The 9,875-nt window shown below is 47.6% G+C and overlaps 1 pseudogene; it reads left to right on the top strand.

Annotated features, from left to right (window-relative positions):
- Window positions 1–3,736: 3,736 nt before the first annotated feature.
- On the top strand, window positions 3,737–4,235 carry LOC101997821 (annotated as a pseudogene).
- The last annotated feature ends 5,640 nt before the right edge of the window (window positions 4,236–9,875 follow it).

The following is a 9,875-nucleotide window of genomic DNA, read 5'->3' as shown; positions in this document are numbered from 1 at the left end:
CCTCCGTTCCTCTGTTCCTCCTTGTCCGTGACGGGACTTGCTGAGGTCCCCTCACCAGGAACCACAGAGGAACCGCTCTGTGTGTACTTAGCTAACAGAATTCTTTGGCAGACAGAACGCTGCCTGAGTCAGCTCGGAGAAATAATTAACCCTCCTGATGCTTCCTAGAGGAGGAAGGGGCTGAATGCTGAATGCATAAGAAACGCAGAGGCCTGGCTGACCCGGGCAATGTGGGGGATCTCCATCCGGCTCTCTGGGGCTTTAGACTGTATTGTTGGAAGATGAAGAGAAGCTCCTTTGAGTGTGTGTGTATACTGAGAGTGCAGGGTGCATATTTGTGTACATGCATGTAGAGGAATCTTCTCAATCACTCTCCACAATATTTTTTATTTTAAAATTTATTATAGCCGGGAGGTGGTGGCACATGCCTTTAATCCCAGCACTCAAGAGGCAGAGGCAGGCAGATCTCTGTGAGTTCGAGGCTAGCCTGATCTACAATAGCTAGTTCCAGGACAGGCTCCAAAGCTACAGAGAAACCCTGTCTCGTAAAAATATATATGTTTATTATTTTTATGTGTGTGTGTATATGGGCGTGCACTCCTCTATGGCTACCTGCAGAGGCCAGAGGTATCAGATCCCCTGAAGCTGGAATTACATACAGCTGTGAACCACCTAAGACGGGTACTAGGACCTAGACTACTAACCTTTGCAAGAACAGTACATGTTCTTAACCACGGAGCCATCTCTCCAGCCCCTCCATGTTATGCTTTCAGACAAGGGCTCTTCTCTGAACCTGGAACTTGCTTACTAGGCTAGACTGAGGACTGGCCTGCCTCTACCTCCCCAGCCCTGAAACTACGGGTGTGTACCACCATGTCCTGCTTTTTAACGTGGGTTCTGGAAGATCCACCTTAGGTCCTTGACTTCTGAGGCAATCACTTGCCCACTGAGCCAGTTCACCTAGTAGTTTTGGGCCTTCTTCCTGGGTACCTGTTTCTGCCTTTTCAGAACAGGCAGATAAGCCATGCAAAGGTGCTTGGATGACTGACTGCTTTAGCAAGCACTGAAGAGTCGATCCAAGAAAAACATGAAACCTAGACCCGTTCTCGAGGAATCAATTCACCACCCTGGTTATGTCACATGTCCAGCTGAAAGGCCAAAGGTGCTTCCTTCAGCCTCAGCAGACTGCCTTACACATTTGGTACTGCCGAGGTGATAATGTGGCCTGCGGTTCAGGATGCAGCTTCCTTCGAAGAAGCCTCCGGTTCCCTGCCAAGGTTTCTGGGCCTTGGGCGGATTCCCTTCCTTCATTTCCCTCTACTCCAAGGCCAGAATTTCTCATCCTGTTACACAACCAGCAAAGTCATGACACAGCCTTCGACCTGGCCTGCCAGGCAATCAGATTCAAGCGGTGGTGCGGCCAAAAGTCTGAAGATCTCTTGATCTCCACTGGCATAGCCGGGTGTGGTGGTGCACTCCCTTAATCCCGGTGCTGCAAGGCAGAAGCAGGTGCATCTCTGTGAGGCCAGCTTGGTCTACATAGTGAGTTCTGCGTGCTGAATTATGTGGTGAGACCCTATCTCAGGAGGCGGAGGAGGAAGAAGAGGAAGGAGAAGATGGAGGACGCAGAGAAGAAGAAATCTCCACTGGAGCCCCCATCTTCTAGTGTAGAACAGTTATTATTATTATTTTGTTTCTTATGTTGGTGATCTAACCCAAGGCCTCACACGTTACTTGGCATACTTTCTTCTTCTTCTTTTTTATATTTATTTATTTATTTATTTATTTATTATATACACAGTATTTTGCCTACATGTATGTCTGCATGCCAGAAAAGGACACTAGATCTCAGTACAGATGGTTGTGAGCCACCATGTGGTTGCTGGGAATTGAACTCAGGACTTCTGAAAGAGAAGCCAGGGCTCTTGATGGCTGAGTCACCTCTCCAGCCCTTGACACACTTTCTAATCCTGAGCTGTACCTGCAAATCCCTCAGTGAGGTTTTTATTGTACAGAGCACTCCTGGGAGAGACAGACCGAAGACAGTAAGAAGATAGTGGGTCGATATTGAGCTTTGTGTTGCTGTTGTTGGTAGTTTATATGATATCTATCTATCTATCTATCTATCTATCTATCTATCTATCTATCTATCTATCTATCTATCTATCTATCTATCTATCTGAGCTATGTGTTCTATTGAGGCCAGAGGTTGAGATCTGTTTACTTTCCTCACTCACTTCTTCAATATTTATTTATTTAGGTAGGTAGAGGATCTCTCACTGGACCTGGAGTTCATCAGCTTGTCTAAGCTGGCTAACCGAGCTCCGGGAACACACCTGTCTCTGTTCCCACTAGTGCTAGGATTACAGACCTGGGTGCTACCATGCCCAGTGCTGGGGATCCAAACGCAGGTCCCTATGCTTTATAGCAAGTACTTTACCTGCTGAACCATCTTTCCAAAATCCCTGCTAAAACAAACAAAGAAACAAAAATATCCTATTGAGAGTTATTATAAGAAACCATCCTTGTAAAATAGGCCATGCTGGCCAGTGATGGCACACGCCTTTAATGCCAAGGCAGAGGGAGGCCAGCCTGGTCCACAGAGCGAGTTTCAGGACAGCCAGGGCTACACAGAAACTCTGTTTTGGGGGGAAAAAAAGGCCAAGGTTAAATTTAATCCAATCCATAGAGGTAGTAAGCTCTCCCCTCTACCAGGTGAATCTACACAAGACCCAAATTTGGTAAAACATGTTTTGTTTTTTTTCCTTCAAGACAGGGTTTCTCTGTCTAGCCCTGACTGTTCCGGAACTCACTCTGTAGACCAGAATGGCCTGGAACTAGAGATCTGCCTGTCTCTGCCTTCTGAGTGCTGGGATTAACGGTGTGTGCCACCACCAGCTACATTGCTTTATTTTTCATCACAGGGTCCTCCTCCCTCCCTGGACAATGGAATCACAGTCATTTAGTTAACATTGCAGTCTCCGCCCTGATCAGAACCCTCTCTGACCTCTGAAAGTCTGGCTCATGCCAGGCACCCCTAGTGTGGGAGTAGCCAGGTTCTTAAAGGAAGATGTATGTTAGAGACTGCACTCCAGCCGGGCAGTGGTGGCGCACGCCTTTAATCCCAGCCCTCGGGAGCCAGAGGCAGGTGGATTTCTGTAAGTTCGAGACCAGCCTAGTCTACATGAGCTAGTTCCAGGACAGGTTCTAAAGCTACACAGAGAAGCCCTGTCTCGAAAACCAAACCAAAACAAAGCAAAAAAAAAAAAAAAAAAAAAAAAAAGGCTGCACTCCAAAGCCACCTCTATCTCCACCTCTGTCTGCAGTTCCTGCTGCTGACCAAGGCCAAATGCACCATGAACATGACTTTGCAAATTCCCAATAATTGGTGTCATTTCCAGTGGGGTTTTTCTTTACTCCAGTCTCCGTTTTGAAGCTAACAAATATTTATTGACCTTTTAGCGTGGGTAGAATCAGATACAAAGATACACCACTTAAGTATTTAAGACAGCTGTATGGGGCCTCTGAGGTGGTTCAATAGGTAAGGGTGCGTGCCACCATGCCTGCGTTCCATCCCGGGACCAGCGTGCTGGAAGGAGAGAATCCACTCATGAAAGCTGTCCTCTGGCCTACACATGTGTACTGTGATGTCAGGCAGGTGCGCACACACATACACGCTAAATGAAGATAAGTAATGATAATATAATAAAGAGGGTCTTTCCTTTCTGCAACCGCCATGCCATCCAGACTGAGGAAGACCCGGAAACTCCGGGGCCACGTGAGCCACGGCCATGGCCGAATCGGTAAACACCGCAAGCATCCGGGAGGACGCGGGAACGCTGGAGGCATGCATCATCACAGGATTAACTTCGACAAATATCATCCAGGTTACTTCGGGAAAGTTGGGATGAGGCATTACCACTTAAAGAGGAACCAGAGCCTCTGCCCGACTGTCAACCTGGATAAACTGTGGACGCTGGTCAGTGAGCTGACCCGGGTCAACGCTGCCAAGAACAAGAGTGGAGTTGCTCCCATCATTGATGTCGTGCGATCGGGCTACTACAAAGTTCTGGGGAAGGGAAAGCTCCCTAAGCAGCCTGTCATCATGAAAGCCAAATTTTTCAGCAGAAGAGCTGAAGAGAAGATAAAGGGTGTTGGAGGTGCCTGTGTTCTGGTGGCTTGAAGCCACTCAGGGAGGCCAATTAAATGCTAACACTTTCCAAGTGGAAAAAAAATATATAATAAAGAGGCTGGAGAGGTGGTTCAGTGGTTCAGACCCAGATTCAGCTCCCAGCAACCATAGGGCAGCTCACAACCATCTAGAATTCCATTCCCAGGGGAGCTGACTCCCTCTCTTGGCATCCTCAGGTATCAGGGACACACATGCCATACACACACATTCAAATACATAGTTGTTTAATTCTTTTTAGTGGTTGGGGGGTGAGTGGTCCAGACCTGACTGTGCTGGAACTAGCTCTGTAGACCAGGCTGACCTCAAACTCAGAGATCAGCCTGCCTCTGCTTACCAAGTGCTGGAATTCAAGGCATGTGCCACAACACCTGGTTCATACACATAAATTTTAATATAGATGCATATATATGATATATATGCACATATACACAACATACATGTATTTATTATATATGTAGGTATATCAGTTTTTAAGAAGCTATTTGGGGGCTGGAAAGGTGGCTCAGTGGTTAAGAGCAGTGTCTGCTCTTCCAGAGGCCCTGAGTTCAATTCCCAGTACCCACATGGTGGCTACAACCATCTGTAATAGGATCTGATGCCCTCTCTGGCATGCAGAATGCACATTCATAAACAAATTTTTTTTTTTTTTTTTTTTTTGGTTTTTCGAGACAGGGTTTCTCTGTGGCTTTGGAGCCTGTCCTGGAACTAGCTCTGTAGACCAGGCTGGTCTCGAACTCACAGAGATCCGCCTGCCTCTGCCTCCCGAGTGCTGGGATTAAAGGCGTGTGCCACCATCGAAAATTATTTTAAAAAAAAAGAAGCTATTTGTATTCTGGCTGGTGTAGTGATACACTATGCACCCAAAGGGGGTGAAAAGCCCATGTCTATATAGTGACATGTTGGTAAGTGCCAGTTCTGCAACGATGGGAGGCACACGGGACATACAGGAGGTTCATCTGGAGCCACCACTTCCATTGTCTGTCGGGTGCCTGCTGGTGGTTAAGCGGTAGCCCACATGAAACCACATCTGTGAAACACTATTGGCCCAGAGGTGCAACACGGTGGCAAAGGGCTGGCTTAGCACACTCAAGATCCTGTGTTCCTTCCACGCCCAGCACTGGGGTGGAGGAATGTCTGACATATTGGTATCGGTTCTGTATAAACATCTACAGCCATAATTCAGGAAACTTGTAGGGTTTTTCCATCGCAGAACTCAGTGGGCTTTGGGAGCAGAGCTACACTGTGAATCACTGTGCCAGGCAGTGTCTGCAGTTGGTTCCAGATTCTATAGGCCCTCCCTCACATCCTTTTCCCACAACCAACGTGAATTAGCATTTTTCTAGACAGAAGGGTCCCAGAGAGTCTAAATGTTCTGCTTAGGAGGCAGAAACCCAAGCGCGCTCAAGCTTCATTTTCTCGGTGAAGTTTCCCCTCAGATTTACGAAACCACTTTGTGCCTCCACATTACCGCCTCGCTTGCCTTGAGCGCCTGTCTGTTATACCGCTCCACGTCTCATCCCACCCAGCCCCATGCAGAGCACACAGCAACTGCTCACGTGTGACAAATCACCTGGCTGTTTAAAACTTCAATAGCCTGGACGAGAGCAAATGAGCTGGGCATCTCCGGCACGCTTACTTAACCTCTCTGGACCTTGGTTGTCAACTGAATCTCACAACGTTGCTATGATCATTAAACTCCTGTGTCCAGCACATCATAAACATGTAATGGATGTTAGCTGTGTTTATCGCCAATCCTAGGCATGCTCTAAACCTGGTCACCAAGCAAAGGGCAGAGAGCCAAATGTCAAGGACACTGCAAGGTGGGGTGGGGCGGGGAGGCAGATGCAGAGGTGCTGTTTAATGCTTATCTCTTGTTGCAAGATCTCAAAGTACTGTAAACTATGAGCAACAAATTTTCACAGGAATTCTCTGACTAGGGTAGAATCCTCTATTGTCAGTGTAGAGGGGACTTAAGGGCCCGATCAAGGTTACTTACTTGCTGGGTCAACCACAGGCTAGGAATAGAAATTGGCTCCCGTAGCCCCCCTTTGTCTCAGTGGCTTCCTCCCTGTGTGGTTCTGGCAAAGATTAAGCACTCAAGAGTGACAGCAACTGGAGAGAAGGTCAGAGTAAGCATTTGAGAGTCACACAGCCTCCACTGCCTTTCAAATTCATCCTCCTGCAAGAAGGCTTCTGCGGGGGCCCGGGGATGGGGCTCAGGGTGAGAGAAGGGATAGCGTGTTGACACCACGCTCCAGGCTTCCATCTGACCACAAACAAACAACAAACAAACAGGAGGCTTGGCTGTCTCTCCAGCAGCACACTGTCCCCTCTGACTGGGATCCCCTGACTGCCTTCATCCAGGCGTGCCAAGGAAACAAAGTTCAGTGTATTCGGGGTGCCGAAGAAAGGCTCTGCCGTACAAGGTACCCTTGACCTCAGTCATGTCTGCATTCACCCCCCCCCACCACTACCCCATCTCTAGAGTCTCACATCTCCTTGGCTAGGCCGTAGACGGAACCCACAATTCCCTAAGCTGCCTCCAGAGCCGGAAAATGCTCTCTGTAGCCAGGCCCCTGCCCAATCATTCAGGGACTAAGTTGGCAACAGCTCTATTTACAGCTGCAAAAGCAGTCAAGTACAGGAAAAAAAAAAAAAAAAACTTAACAGAAAACCACCTAACAAAGCCATCAGAAAGGCCACCCTTGTGTGAGCATGTGTGTATCCAGACCGCTCTCTGCCCTGGCTCTCGGGTTACTCCCAGCTCCTCGCTTTTACAATTAGAACAGTGAATTATTCATGGCACACCATACTGCTTCCAGAGTCTCCCATGAGCATGGAGATTGTTACCACCCAAGGAGTTTGCTGCCAAAGTCACTGGGACAATGAGTAAGGGAAGCATAAGCGAGTAGACAGTGGCCCAAGCTGGGGCTCCTAGCTTCACCAGTGAAGACAATGGAAGTCTAAAGGGCCTGAATCCTCAGAGGCAGGGATTGAGAACAGTGGGAAGAGTGTGAGGGCACGAAGTCAGTCATGGAGCCTCGAGGACTTCCATTACATTCAAAAGGTAGCAGTGCAGCCTAGGAGAGCATGGGTCTTACATGTGTGTGGCTTAATCCCATGCCCTGGGGCCATACACAAAGTGGGGGTGGGCAGAAAGACACCTTTAAGATTAGATGTACTTTTGGTTTTTCTGATATATATATATCAGGATTTGGGATGGTTTTATGCTGGCAGTCAGTCATCAAAATGTTTTTGATCTTGGAAATAATTGATGTAAAGTGGTATTTTAAGGGAAAAAAAATCAGCATTTCAGGAGTGGGGGATGTCCAGAATCTGGAAAGATGCGCCTTTCCGTGTGGGGAGTTCAGTGGGAAGAGGTAAAATGGAAAGGATGAATGACTGTGAACATGGACATCATTGAGTTCCGTGTACAAGAAGGAGCCGTTTCAAGACCACAGTGGTACAGGCAATTGACTTAGATGTCAGATTTGACTCAGTAAAGAAATGGCAGTAAGGAGAACATGCTGAGGAGAGGAAGGATAGACATGATGCTTTGGGACTCATTTTCAAAGAAGTCATGGTTGGGTCAAGGGGCTCTGATGTCATGGAGGAAAACGAAATTTAAAAATGGGAAGAACTTTAGGAATTCAATTAATTAAAACTCTAATTGCATTTAGTACTCATTGTTAAGTCGGGAGCTTAGGCCCCAGCCCCTTGCATCTATCCTAGTTCCCTGACCCTGAGAGTTAGCACTCTGGACTCCAAATCCCAGCAGGCCAGGTCCTGACCCCTCCCAAGAATATTTAAGTGAACTCCCAAAAGAGGAACACTTGGTCTCCTTTTCTTCTTTCTGATTTCCCCTCGGGGCCACCCAAGAGTGCAGAACTCCCATTAAACCTGGATATCTCTTAATTTGGCTTGTTTTGATTTGGCTTGATTGGGAATTTGTGTCGGCAGAGAGCTCGTGTTAGGAAAATATTCCTAACAGTCATGTGTGGGGCACATGCCACAGAGCAATGTGAAGGCAGAGACAGCTTGTGGGTTGTGATCTCCTTCCACCTCATGGGTTCCTGGGGACCGGCTTCTGGTTAGGGGACCTGGTGGCAGGTGCCTTTACCTTGTGAGCCATCTCCTGTCTTAAGTTGATTTTGATACGAGATCTCACTAAGTAGCCCAGGCTGCACTGGAACTGAAGGTCTCCTGTTTCAGACTCCCAAGTTTGGAGATTGTGGTCATTAGCCAAAAGGTAGAACCTGAGTGTGGTTCTGTTTCTGGACAAGTTGCCAAACTGCAGGACACGCAGAGGTCAAAGACATCAGCCTCAGATTGTAGCACCTTCTTTCTGTGGGCCAGATTTTTTCCTAATGCTGGCACCTACATGATTGTCTTGTTTCCTAAGTCAGCTTTTCCAGAGGAGCAGCATGGACATCGGATTCTGTTTTCTTCTCATCTTTGCTGTTTTGAGCTATGGAACTGATTGATTAAAATTAACGTCTAGGAACTCTCCACCAGTTGTTCTAAATAGCCTCCCCAGGCTGGCTGCACAGCTCAGCAGCAGAGCACTTGCCTAGCCTGAGTCAGGTCCCATGCTCCATCCCAAATCCAGAGAGCTCTATTTTTCCAGTCTCCCCATCTGTGGTTTGTCTTCTGTCCTTGCTACTCAGTCTATTCTTTGGGGGCTGCTGAGGGTGGAACCCAGAGTCTTGAACACACTAGGCGAAGGCTGAGCTACATCCCCTGCTCTGATTGCTTTAGAAAATTATGAAAACGGGAAAAAAATAACTTATGGAAATGCCTAATCATCCATAAGAGTTGAGAGAGCATAGCCAGACATGCCTGTAATCACAGCACTTGGGAGGCTGCGTCTGAAGCCAGGTTGAGCTGTATAATGATGTCCCCCCCCACACACACACAACAGTCACCAAACAGCTGAGAGAACAGTATGCTCAAGTAAGATTTTCTGTTAGACTGAACAGTTGACATGATTTGGTCACACTTGTCTCACCTGCTTCCCCTTCTGTATTTCTGCTGACTTGCTCTAAAGGAAGTCCCGCACTGTGCAGCTCTAAGCACTGATTCAGATGTGGGCACCTTCTAGACTCATCACACTGTGATGCCTCTGATCAAGACTGACATGTTTTTCTCATGTCACCTAATAGATGATATTGGACATGAGGCGGTTTTAATAGCGTTTCTTTGGGAAAAACACAAATGTACCATTGTCTGGCCTAGGATTATGCTATCATGCCTTTCTACATGAGGCGGCCCGAGTATGATGTCATTACTGCCCAGGGAGCAGGCCCTTGTTCAGGATCCAGTCAGCCCCTTTTCATATCTGGGAGAGACGTGAGCCCTGCTTTATTCTGTAGCTCGGCAGCTGCTTACAGAGCATGTGACTTCTGCTCCAGTCACCATCCGCTGACACCTCCGTTGGAGGATGGCCATCACTCTAGAGGAGTCTGTCTGTAGCTGGGATCACCAGCCACCACACACCAGCACCTCCCTGGGGTTGGTAGAAGTTCACACAGGGAACTCCTCTTGTCCCTCAGGGAAGAGGGAGCAGAGAAACCAGATCAGAGTTGATTAGATTCAAGATGATTTGGGGGGTGGGCTGAGGCTTGATTTTAATCAGTGGCTTCTTAAAATGAAGGAAACAAACACATACACATTCTCTCTCTCT

The sequence above is a fragment of the Microtus ochrogaster genome, chromosome 6, assembly GCF_000317375.1.
Source record: "Microtus ochrogaster isolate Prairie Vole_2 chromosome 6, MicOch1.0, whole genome shotgun sequence".
Classification (NCBI taxonomy): domain Eukaryota; kingdom Metazoa; phylum Chordata; class Mammalia; order Rodentia; family Cricetidae; genus Microtus; species Microtus ochrogaster.
This window is presented reverse-complemented; position numbering and strand designations above follow the sequence as displayed.